Consider the following 13,352-nt stretch of genomic DNA (forward strand, 5'->3'; position numbering starts at 1 on the left):
AGCCTGTGTGGTTCTACACAGGAAGCGGAGATACTCTGAGTAAGGTATTAAAGACACTAAAGCCCCACAGAGTGACCCAGTCATGCACTGGTCCATATGTTTCAGACTCACCATTAAACGAAGCGGAATAACGACAGCGCTGCAGGAGACGATTACCAGCTGTTCCCAGTCTTTGCACAGCCCCACCACAGCACTTACAGACGGGGTCACTAGACACACAAGCATGCAATTGATCGATCGCTATTTTTTAGGTCAGCAGATAAGCCTGCTTTGATTTTGTATGTAACTCTCCCCGATATCATCCCATACCCCAGATCTGATTTTCTCAAAAATTGCAAAATACTTGGGAACCATCCCCCTGTTTGAGTGCCTCCCCACCCTTGTCCCATTACAATCATTGCATCTGATATGCATGCCCTCATGAATCTGTACAGAACATGGTTCAGAATCTTATATTCCTAATATAAAGATCTCTAAATAGTATTATACTGTTAACTGTGTGTGTGTGTTTGTTTGCATGTGTGTTTGTGTAATGTTTGTATCTAGGTTTGACTCTTACACACTGTCCTCATTATGGCACTCATATATTATGCCAGGGTATGGTTAGCCGCTGTGCAGTCCTGACTGGTACTGTTCCTGTAATTAACAGAGCCCCAGGTGTCAATAGCAACACATGGTACTGGGACAGGACTCCTCTTGCTCTGCGGGATGTTGCTCTTAGTCACAGGAGCAGAGCAAAGAGTCTCACCCCACTGCAGTGGCTCAGGGCAGAGCTGTGTCACTGAGCAGGCAGCCCAGGAAAACATCAGTGTACAGAGCCCTGTGTCTTCATAATAACTCCCTATTGGCTGTCACTGCACCTGCATGGTTTGTTTTATCGTTGTAGTTTTGCTTTAAAATAAGTATGCATTGGATCCTGGGAGATGCAGAGTATTGGTTACAGCTGCTTCCTGGAGAGTCGCATCAGGACACAGGTATTGTGGGACCAGGTCCTGCAGCACAGCAGCAGCCCAGTAAATGTGTGTGATGAACTGCTGTTACTGGTTCTGTCCCCGAGATGAAGCATCGACAGTTATTAAACACATTTACATCGTAAAAGAAATTCCACGTTTCCACTGTTCACCTGTCGGAGAGATGAGGTTAAAAGCTCTATAACCACACGGGCAGACAGGCCTGGCTCTCTGTTCACCTGTCGGAGAGATGAGGTTAAAAGCTCTATAACCACACGGGCAGACAGGCCTGGCTCTCTTTTTTTAAGCCGTTTTTTAAGTCGCTCACTTGCAGTGCTGTTTCCTGTCCTCTAGAAATCCTCCAGAAATCAGTTTCTGCTCCGGCTTTCGCTGCAGTAACTCCATATAGAAATATTCGGCAGCAGTGTTTTTATGTTCAAAGCTTGTTACTCCAAATCCTAAAGGAAAAACCAAAACACCAATTACAATTCTAAAGCTTATGAGGAAAAAAAAAACTTATGACTACCCACAAGCCCCTAATTTAAGTGTCTGAGCCTGTTGTTGTTATGTTTCTGAAAAATAAAATGATAATAAACCTTTCAGAAATCTAGCCAAATGTTCTTACGAACTTCAAGTATATACATTTAGAATGTACACAAGTAAGTACTGCAGTATAGAGGGTGGTTATTCGTGAAATTCTAGTGTAATTAAAAGGTAACACAGTGGATCTGTTCTGTTTGGATGCAATGGCAGTTTTCTGGAAAGCCCAGGGGATCGTGCCGATTAGATAGGTCCTTTAACACTTGCCTCTGCCCTTCAGTTGATCCCAGATGTTCAATACAGTAAAAGTCAACAAGACAGGCCTCAACCTAGTTACAGCTTGTCATGATTAACCAGGGCACTGGCGCGTGTTACCCAACACAAGAGGTGTAGGCGACAGGAGCTGTGTCCCCCCTCTCAGGCTTGCTGGTTCATCAGCCCTCGGTCCAGGCCTGGCCAGTCTTTCACCACACAGGACAGCAGCAGCAGGAAGGACACGGCCTGTCTGGTCATTCAGGTATTTGATTACACAGCTTAGATCTCTTATGTAGATTCAGTGATATCTCCAGTAGAGCGTACCATCTCCTTGACAGTGGAGGGGGGTTATCTTGTGTCTTGGGAATAATGGTGCACATAACTGGAGTTTTTACACCCCATACCTGACCACTGATTACACATCTACCAGATTACAGTGTTTTAATATTCAGTCGTCCTATCGTACTGCATGCTGGCGATCACTGCCGTTACTTTCTTTTGCATATCACCTCAAACTAGCATGGTATCTTCAGATTCTCCAAGTCCTGAGCTGTGTAGTTTTTTTGGACTGTTTTAACAAACAGACTGAAGAGTACGAGGCAGTTTGAAAAATAGAAATAGGGTCTGTTATGCAATTGTCTGTGAATTGCATTGTGATCAGGATCGGGAGGGGGGTGGCCGGGCTGTGGCCTATGCGAGGGTTCTTACTCTAATATGTATACAATGGCTCCGACGTTGGCGGTGACCAGATCTGCAGACAGAGCAGACGGTGAGCCGGTTCTGGCTGCGCTGCTCAGCTGCTCCGCTTGTGTTTTTTGGCTCCCGGCGTTCCTGAGTGTGTGTTGACCTTGAAGGCTAGCCAGTTGATGCAGGCAGACTCGCTCAGGCAAAGCTGCACAGAGAGCCAGACGCACCCAGACTGACTTATCATTAGCCAAAAAAGGGACTATCGATTTAAAAAACGGGGCAACTTTCCAAAAAAGGGGTATGGATTCCTAAAAGTCCTTATCACATTGGGTGAGTTTGCACTCATAAATCTGTTCATTTGTATAGTGTTTGCTTTAATATTTATTTATTTAATATTGTAGTATTTTGAAGCATTACCTTTTGAACCCCTGCAGTGATTCAGAGCTAACTTAACTGCCCTTTTCAGTGCTGCTGGTCTGCTTCTATAGTAGCCACAGGGATTCTGTTCTTTCAAAGGTAGCTATGACATCACCTGCAAGTCGTCTGGGCTACATCTAGCTACCAACCAGCAACTACAGTTGAAACAGCTCTGGACAATTGCCAAGCTGAGTAATGCTTTAGAACATTTGAATATAAATATAATAGACTGAACTGGTCACAATTTAAACTGCAAAAGTAGACTACAAGTGGATGTGTAATGTGTTGAGGATCAGTTTGCTGGGACTCTGTGATGCTGTTCTCTCTCTAGTACTGTAGTTTATGCAAAGTTCCCAGGGAAATGCATAGCTGAGTGCCGTAAAGCATAGGAAAAAAATAAATCCCACATTAACCTGCAGATTTACCTTGCTAACCCTTTACAAAGGATGGGATTTTCCAGGTATTCATTCCGAAGCAGCAGGAAAACACAGGAACATTCCCCTTCGACCTCTCATAACAGAAATGCTCCAGTGAGTCATTCCATTGTCTATGATGGCAATCAAGAGATCATGGAGGAAGTGTTAACACATGGCTGCCCGAGTAATGAAGCCTTTACAGCTTATCTAACAGACTAGCCAAGGTGTTAAAAAACCCCAGATCCCCGCCCCCCTCGCCCTCCCAGACACACACATGCAGTTTAAAGATAAGGTCAGATAACTTACACCACACTGGTCCTCGGCAACCCAGTAGCCAATTGTTTCAAACAGTGTTGAAAGATTTGCAGCTGGCGAATGAGTCAGATACTCAAGTCAACTGATACGCCCCCCGTCTCTTTCCCAGTATGAGCTTGGGTTGGCCAGCAGTACAAGAGAAGGTGACTCTGTCCATTCCTCTCCCAAACAAACAGAGCTGGGGGTGTTCATTCTGTCATCTCCTGTCTCCGGCCGTCACTCTTCAACATGCGCTACTGGTGCATCATGGTCAAAACATAGCAAGAGTAGCAAAGCAGAGGCAAAGAAGAGTAAAGCACAGTAGGGAGACATAGGATGAAGCATGGGAAAAAAAACAAAGTCAAATAACTAAGTCTCTAACCAAATATGATCTTAATATTACCCAGCTATCCATATATCTGTGAGCGATAGATCTAATGTTAGCCTTTAAGGCTTTGAAGGTAATGAAGTGTGTTTTGCATATTCTGGGCAGTTATCTCTGTTTTCCTAGTACTGTGCAGAGCACTGCCTGTCCTGCACCTCTCTGCACTACTGGTTCTCCGGTGAGTCCCGGGGCAGGCAGGGTCAGCAAACACTTTGTGTTTGTTCAGCTGAAACTTACAAACGGATAATACTGAACAATTTAATCTGGGGCTTTTAGGAAAGCGTCGGCGTTCATGAATTTAAAAAATAATTCGCTTTTTGAGGTTTTTTTTGAGAGATGAAAATTCATCAGTGATGGACAAAACTGAGAAATAAAGGAATTGAGCGCTTGCTGTTCAAGTGGTTTCTTCTTAAAATGCATTTGAGAGAGACTGGAGTATCACGAGGAAACTGACAATTGGTATGACCAGATGCAACCTGTTGGGGGGGGGTTGGGGGCAGCTGCAACAACTGCCGCCTATCTTTGGATCCCAAATGGAGGGAGGCAGCTCTTAAACAGGAGACAGTCTAGTCTGTAGCCTCCAGGCTACAATGGTGCCCCTCCATTTTAGAGATCCTGTGTGTACAGTATCACGTCTCCAGTGTAATTGCTATAGAAATTAACATACACATAATGGGTATGGTTGTAACGAGTCATTGTGTATCGATGAATCGTGACGCTTTCTCTTTACACGATGTATCGTTACAATGACAACAACAAAACAACCTTCTTTACACTGAAGGACACTGCACACTGAACATGCTGATTAGCAATTAACAGCACTTCATTTCCAAATAGCATTCTCTGCATTTATACTCCAGCGGGGCTCTGCTTGAAATTCAGTGATGGCGTACAGATAGCTGCCTGGAAAGTTAATGTGTAATCAGCAGGTATGTTGTAATAGTCTCTGAGAGTGTAGGTCGGCAAGGGATGGAAAAAAAAAAGTTTTCTTTGAGATTAGGAGAAGCTTATCTTTAGTAACAGGCCGTTAAGCTCAGTGGGGAGAGCTGTGGACTGGGAGTGAGGAGAGTTTGAGCTGACTGATTTGTTTGACCCCTGGCATTGAAACACCATATGATGTGTTTTCTGTTTATATCAACGCCAGCAATTGAAAAGAAGTTAGCGAGCCTATGCCAGCAAACACATCATCTTCAGGTTACGTTTACTGGTTAAGCACTAATAAACAATTTAGTGGACAATGTACAGAAAATGAAAGAATATTTTCTTAAAAACCGAAGGGTTTAGTTTAGAATTTCTGACATTGGGGCGTATTTTCCAAGTGTTTATCTACATCCCAGCCAGCACACTGAAGCTATTCCAAGAGATTAATAAAGCCACCATAGTCTTAATGTCTCAGAATATCAGGAGCATGAGTTTCTGAGTCAAGCAGTGGGGTGACACGATATAGCAAAGGGCTTTCATGCATTAAGGCTCCAGCGCTATTGTGTGATAGTACAGTTTAACACTGCTTGTCTGGACTAAGTGTAAAAAAAATACTGACCGACCACGTATTTCTGAAAAACAGAAATAAGCAGCACTTAAGGGGTCAAAAGATAAAATAGGGGGTAGATTAGACCCTGCTAAGCCTGTTATCTCTAACAACTTGAGTGGTTTGCCCTGCAAATTTCAACACCGTGAAGTGGGAGCTAATTGAAAGCACAACGACAGGTGGAACGTTTCATTTGGATTCCATACCTTGTTATTAGACTCCCAGGCAGCAATGCAGGAATCAGAACTTGTGCATTATTATTATTATTATTATTATTATTGAGGGAGACTTTAACACTGCAGCTCATGGTTCATGTATTTCTTTTGACTAGCCTCTGTGTCATTTGCACTTAAAATTCCTTCATCAAAGGAGTACGTAATTGTAGGCTGAGGGTGAATGTTCTTCTTGAAGAGCCGTCCCACGGAGGGTTCTGATCCTGTCTTTAACCCGCAAGCTACAGGATCATTGACTTGCTACAGGATCATTCCAGCTCGAGTAGGCTGCATGCTGGGGACGTGTTACCTCTATTTATGGTTGCTGTTGATACATTAAAATACATGACTGTGGTTCCAGGGTAGATGCCATGTGCACACTCAAGCGCTGCAGGGTGAGAACATATCTGCAAAGATTTGGAAGACATCTTACCTATTTTTTACTCCAAGGGCTTTCCAACTAAAGAAAATCTAACAACGTAAGTCATTGACGTAAGGAGTCAAGCCCCCCCCCGCCCCTCACCCCCCCCCATTGGTCCACTTGAGCTGGGATGACCCAATAAACTGGACTTGGTCCATCTAACTGCTTTCATAGGATATAACTTCACTGCTAGTAAATGTAAGCTTCATAGCATGCTAAATGAGCTATGTGTTTACTATACTAACACAGAGAGACATTGACAAATTGTTGGCCAAATACTTTTTGACAAACGACACTAATCATACATTCAGAGGTTGTAGTGGCTGAAATGATATCACACAGCATTGTACTGCAGTTGCCTAAAATGTTATTTTTATACACAGTGTGTAACCTAATTGGACGCCTGTAACGGCTGGTTATTTCAATCTTCGTATGAGGTCGGAGTCCACATGCAGAAATAGAAACCAAAACCATGTCAGGCCAGCACTGCGCTGCTCCAGAAAGCTGCTGGCCTGATGGAACTGAATTTTGATCATTTGGCCCCGTGATTGGCTGATCTGCACTCGGAACAGCAGGGTTCTGGAGATGCTGCGTCTCCAGGGAGACGGCATGACATCATACTCTATTTATAAGTCTTTCTGACGGAGTGGACAGAGAGATGGGAGGTGTGGGGGGGAGAGGGGGGGTGATTTTGAGAGCGACAGGCTTTTATTCAACCCTTTTATGGCCTGTTCTCTGCCATTAACATGATCGTATTGAAGACTTTTAGAATACAGTGACTTATCACTGTTAACAAACCCCAGCAGCCTGCCCGGGTGTGTGTGGAGATGCAGGCAGGGGTCACACCCTCTCCAGCAATGACAGGCATGCCAGTCATGTGTCCAGAGCCTCCCTCGCACATGGAGAGCTGTGGATTAGCGGCACACACTGCCTGCCTCGTCCCTGTCGCCAGTCCAGACAACAGCAGCGCTGAACGAATGTCAGTCTGAAGGATGTGCTGTAGGAGTGAATAAAGAACCGGTGTTATTTAAGAAACGGGAAAGTGTGTGGGACACTTCTGTTTAATGTGTTTGAGTTACTGTTCTCAAAGATGGGATTATTAGTAGTTAAATGTCCTTGCAATACACAAAAAAACCAAACAAACTGTCAACAAGTCCAGTTGGAAAAACCTTTTTGAGCAAAGGAGCCTGCTTTGAACAAAAACAACTCAGTAAAATCAATGACTGTAAAGGCACCCCCCCCCCCACCCTTGAAGAAGGAAGGTAACAACACAAGGCAGTTAGCCCTGCTGGCTTTTCCACTGGAGCCCTGTTGCTAAGGCACACTCCCCGCCCCCTTATGATGTCACAGCTTGACAGAAGCTCCACACAGCACTCCAGGGTCCCCTTTTCAGAAGATCACCTGGGGGCTGTTTGCAGCAGTTGTGCAGTTGTGAATGCCGGTGCATTGTCCCTGCTCAGTCTGGATGGAGAGAGATTGATGCTGCGGTTTGTTTTTACAGCGCTGATGGAAACGGGGGGCAGCAAAAACCACAGCGCTCCATGTAGAACAATGCCCCACACCCCATCTGAGCCTTTTGTCCTTCCTGTAGTAAGGGGACAGCTTGGCCCATTGAAAATGAGCCACTTCCAGTCTGTCACAGATGGTGGCCCAAGGGGCTAGTTGAGGCTAACACTAGCATCGCCACCTGTCATTTCCTGGGTTCAAGAATCTCCATTCATGTAAAATTGCAGAAGTCCGTACTTGTTTGAATTCCTTAGCACAATTCTATGAGCACAAATTAGAACCCACCAGTAGGGTTTCTATTATTCGAGAAACATACACTTTAAAACCCAGTTTACTAAAGGATTTCATCTCTTACTCAATCCATCTGGGTCTTTTCTCCATAGACATCATTGTAAAGTGTCCAAGGGCAATTTGCACATGGGAGCAGTGACATTATAACAACGCTAAATCTCTAGACTTCATTGATAGACGCCTTGGTATTTCAGTGGAAAGGAGAATGAGAGGAGCTCAGCTGATTAAAGGAGCATTCTTTCAGGTACTGTAACCAGATCCCAGGCCTGATTGAACAGTCAAGAACCTGACTCAGAACTAAAGAAAGTCTTGATTTCCTTCCCTCCCCCACCCCCTTTACTTACGCACTTGCTCACCCACATTTTCCATTCTCTGCCAATATAGAAAGCTGGATTTGCTGAAATATCTGTAAATAGCAAATGTCCTTAATCCTTCGTCACTTAGAGGCTGCTGCTGGCTGTATTTGTGCATGGTAATTATCCCAGGGAAGTGGGAGTCACAGAACTGCACGTTTCCAGGACACTTCTAGCTGTCATCAGTTCAGAGTGTGCGTATCAACGCAGGTAAAGGTCTTATTTTGATAAACAGAGTACCGGATCGCCATTCACAGTGTGTACTTATTCCACATCATCTGATCCTAAGAACATAATGTTGTAAGCAGTGAGGTCGTTCCGCCCACCGCATTCCTTCCCAGCACTACATGTGTGCCTGCTAAAGGAGATCTAATCTTATAGGATAAGAACATAAGAAATCCTCATCCATGTAACTAGCAGAAGAGCCCTACCACTCTAGACTGAAAGGTATTCAGTAGGTAATACCTAATACCCAGGTAATGCACAAACACACAGATGGACTCATAATAGCCGTTCTCAAAATCAGGGGGCTTCTGTTAGCTTCAGTCCAGTTCCTAGGTATTGAACAGTTTGCTATCCAGGGGGTGCAAAGCTCACAACATTCTAGTATTTTGTCTGTTGGTATGTGGCAGAAGGAATGCTCTTTATTGCTCTGTCAGGCACGGGGGTGCCACAGGGTCGTTGCTATTGTCTTTAAATTGCACACTATAGGAACTATCCACTCAGGGCAAAGGAGGTGTTTAAAATACAAAGTGTGGCCCCTTCAGCAGCTGTTAAGCAATGTTAAATAATGCCCCCCCCCCCCCCCTTGTTTTTGGGGGTGGGAGGGGTAGTGACCTCTTCAAGAACCCCGCCCCTTCCTCTTGTGACATCATTTTCACCCCTTCATTAATATTCAATACAACAGCTGGGCCTTCTAGTGTTGGACTAAACCCCTGCTGGCTGTAATTGAAAACAGTTTAAAACAATTACATCAATGGATTAACAATGGATAAGCACAAAGACTGCATCTGGATCTTTACCTCCCTCACACATTCCTACAGCTGATTAGGGATTGCTAAAGAGTAAGAAGAAAGATATTGAAAGGCAAATGTATCAATACTGTTTACTGTTTACTTGAGGGATTTCAATGGAAGGGAAGACTTTTAGTGTGTGTGTGTGTGTCTACAAAATGTGTTACCAAATGCAGATATAATAATGGTTTTAAAACATATATGTTTCTCCGTTCTTCAGAATGACAATGTGAAGACCAGACTGTCTAGATTGGTGAATTAAACTTGCTACACTGATAGACTGTACCGTCCATCCCAGTAGTGCTACTTGTCTCTCTCTCTGTGATAAATATGAAGAATGAATTACTCAGCAAAAGCATGTATATTTACAACCGTATATTTAAAATCAGATGCATCGTCATCATAAAAAAGCAATCATTCAGCAATTTCAAAGTGTTTAGATAACAAGTAGAAACTCTTTAACTGTATTAAACACAGATACGTGCACGTTAGCAAGTTCATCAGCAATGGCAACCAAACAAAAGTAAATCATTTTCATTCGCTTTCTCATCCTTGCTTGTCTTTTTCACTCCCCGTGTATAGTTCTTTAGGTAGTATGTCTTGGTTTAGAGTGACATTTGATTGCAGGTGAGTGTCAGTAGCCTGGAGAGGCACCTGGCGCTGCTGTGTGCCATCTGGACCGTGTATCTCTCAGGATGTTTGTACAGGGTAGATCTAGTGCTGTGCTGTCTCAACTGGGTGTCGTAAAAACTAAAGACTTTAATATATTTAAAGTAGTTATGGAATGGGGAATGCAGAGTCTGTTTGACCTTTTTTTGGACCAGTTTTGGACCAGTAGCCCACCCACTGAAACCAGGCTGGCCCATGGTTTGACATCATCTCATCCATCAGATACAGTTTCTACAGTGGAGCCTGCGGAGGGGCTGGGTGATGACAGTGCAGTTATTGGACAAACAAACCGAGAAAGCAAACACACACTCTGTAATAATGTCTGCTGTTTATTTCCTGTGCTAAAGCGTGATCCGGAAACTCTGGGTGTATTTACTGAAGCTCTGTTTGAATCTAATAAAGACTGAACATGCACGTGGCTTTGATCAATATCTACTGCAGCGCATCTCGTGTTGATAAATCTGTGATTAAACAAACCAAAAAGCATGAAGATCTCACAGGTCAAAAACACTGCCTGTGGTGGGACGGCATGTACTGTACGGGACGTCCCGTGACCTTGTCTCCACTACTACAAGGCCAAGAGTGCAAACAGGATGAGTTTATTACCAGATTACAGCTGTATTTACTGGTCACGTTGTACCTAATATTTAACAAAGGGGCATTGATTTCTGCACCATAATCAAGTGTTTTGAGTTTTTAAAGCCAGCTGATTCGACCTGTGGGTTATTAAGCACTCTGGTATTAAGTGCATCCCATGTTACTCTCTTCTAGACTTGTCGCTGTCTAAACTGGTGCTCAATAGTCTTGAATCACAAAGACAGATATGAAATGCTTGTGAATTCTGCTTTATTAGATAGCACAACGCTGGCTGCTTTTCTAGACTCAAAGTCTCTTTATTGAAAACAGAGGTCCCTTTCTCTTCCAGGCACAGTGTTTAATATCTCAAGACTAAAGCTAAATGCAATATGTTACCATTCACAAAGCAACGGCATTGCACACAATGTAAGCAACCAAAATGACTTGTGTCGGAGGCTTGCTAGGTAGTGTGCGACTAACTGTCTGAGATTGATGGCTGGGCCGAACGCCTTGTTGAGTACAATAAGCAGACCCTTACTTATTCAGCGGCTGCATACAGTGCCGGCTCAGATTCACTTCGCTGAAAGACACCCAGCGAAAACAAAAACAAATCCGCAATAATAAATGAAAGCATCAGAATATAAGGGTTTGATATGGCTGTGAGAAGATCTGCCCTTAAGAAATCAAGTTTGGTTACAATTCATTAGTCTTGCTGCTAGAATGGAAGCTAGAATTTTCTGCACTTCTAATGCATCTTTGTTAGGTTTGGGGAGCAAATTGACTTGTGCTTCTATTCCATTGAATAAATCTCCTACAAAGTGACGTTTCTTAAGGAGACAGATTCATGTTTGATAGCAGAATGCATGCAGTGTTTTCTATAGGACTGAACCCTCCTTGGCAGCAAGGACGCCAGCAAGGAAGCAGAAGGAAGCAGAAGGCCTTTCCTGGCCCTTTCCTGCCAGTGTACCCAGCGTGCGTGCCGATTCAGTGAACTTAACTGCTTTGTTTTCAAATAGAAACTGATAGCAAAACAATTGGCTCACACAATACACTGACCTTGGCAAAGCTTAGAAGTGTAAATGATTAACATTATAAAGAAAAGTCATGACTGCAATTTACCCAGAACCGACACAAACTGGCGTGACCAGCTGAGAGATTAAGGGCTTCTTTCCTGTGCACACACCACCTAAACACTGAATGATTGTTATAGAGATGACCCATGGGCCGACCTAAAGGAGGGGGGTAGGGTTAACCTGGAAGTGTTCTAACGGAAGTGACTTTAATAAAGTTATTGTTGGAGGCTTCTTTTAACAAATCAGCCGTTTCACAAACACGCCTCCGCTCTTAATCTCGTCAGCGCTGCTTCCTCTGCCTGCCGGTGGTAATGAAGTTAGAATTGCCAGGAGGAGGAGGGGAGCTGGCAGCTCTGGGCCTGACAGCTGTCTCTCTGGTTTTTTGCAGGCCAGTAATTTCCACTGGCCTCCAGAGGATACCCTAAGGTAAGCCACGCTTCCTCACTTCATCTTCAGAGCTCAAGCCCTGCCTGAGAGCCTCTTGAAGACACTCTGAAAAAGTGGCTCGTTTTTTTTATACCTGATTAGTTTATGTCAGCTGCAGTGCTCAATAATACTGTATAACCAATACCCTACCCAACCCTAAATGCCAAGCAGTAGGAACAGACTGCAATCCCTGACTGATGCATTATTTATCTCTGCCTCAAGGAGAAATCCAATCTCTGGAATGATGCTAATTTCCCCAACCTCTGCCCCCAGGAGGTCTCAATGGGGCAAGCAACTTCAGGGAGCCTGTCTGAGGAGAGTTCATCAGCTCTGGTCCCTTCTCAGTATCTATACTCCTTTCATTGTTTTAATAACCCCCTGCAATGGAGCATTTACCAACATGACTCTGAGCCTACAACAGCTGGTACATCTGCTGCTTTGGTTTTTATTGTGACACAGGAAAATGGAATGTTGAGACATTCCTCTGGCTGTTCTATCAAACTACGTCTCCTATTGCCATGGTAACCGGCTGTTCGTGGGGCGGGGGTTCTATTAAGAGTACTTTTTCAAAACTCCTGTAAGCTTTTTATGAGTTTCTTACACCATGGAAGTGTATTTCGTCCTGTTTCCCAGCCCTGCTACGCTGGGTAGTAATTGCTTTGCTGGTAAATAAGTGATTTGTTATCCGGGGTTGTGTTTGTTGTGACAGCTAGGCTGCCTTTCAAAGAAAACTAGGTAGTGACAGGCGGGTTAGTAAGAGGCGCTTGTTTGCGGTAAACAGTGTTCCTTTAACACACATGTCACTGTGATTGTGTGTCACTGGAGTATATGACAAACCGCTGAAAAGAACTGTAAAGACCCCGATTACCACTAATCTTACCTTACCTAAACACACTAAGTATTCCAAGGTCTATGAACCCGCACCTTTGTCTTTTTTTATTTAAATGAGATTTGTTTTAATTCTGTACAATGACGATGTATTACAATTTTAACAAGATGGAAATTGTGTAAGATCCCTGAGCTGTATTTAGTATGCACATGTGTAGTGTATTCATAGAAGAATGGAGATTGGGTGCAGTACCAATGCTCAAAATGTAGCAGTCTTTCTTCTTTCATTGCAATCCCACTTCTATCCTAGCACTCTTTTCGCAGCTGTGCCTTCACCTGCAGATGAGAAATGCACTTACACCCTGTAATCAGAAAAGGCAATCATATGAGGGCTTGCTGCATCAGCTGAAAAAAAAACCCAAACATCTGAAATGAAGGAATAAGTGATTCTACTTAAGCCTAAACGTAATCTTACATTCCAGATTGTCAAGTCAGCAGGGTGACTCCAGGGG

The 13,352-nt window shown here is 43.8% G+C and overlaps 1 protein-coding gene across 2 annotated transcripts in view; it reads left to right on the plus strand.

The window, feature by feature from the left end:
- The window catches only part of LOC117424712 (breast cancer anti-estrogen resistance protein 1-like), a 70,485-nt gene that overhangs the window by 45,689 nt on the left and 11,444 nt on the right, over nucleotides 1-13,352 (plus strand). The window lies entirely within an intron of this gene.

Source organism: Acipenser ruthenus, chromosome 19 (assembly GCF_902713425.1).
Source record: "Acipenser ruthenus chromosome 19, fAciRut3.2 maternal haplotype, whole genome shotgun sequence".
Lineage (NCBI taxonomy): Eukaryota > Metazoa > Chordata > Actinopteri > Acipenseriformes > Acipenseridae > Acipenser > Acipenser ruthenus.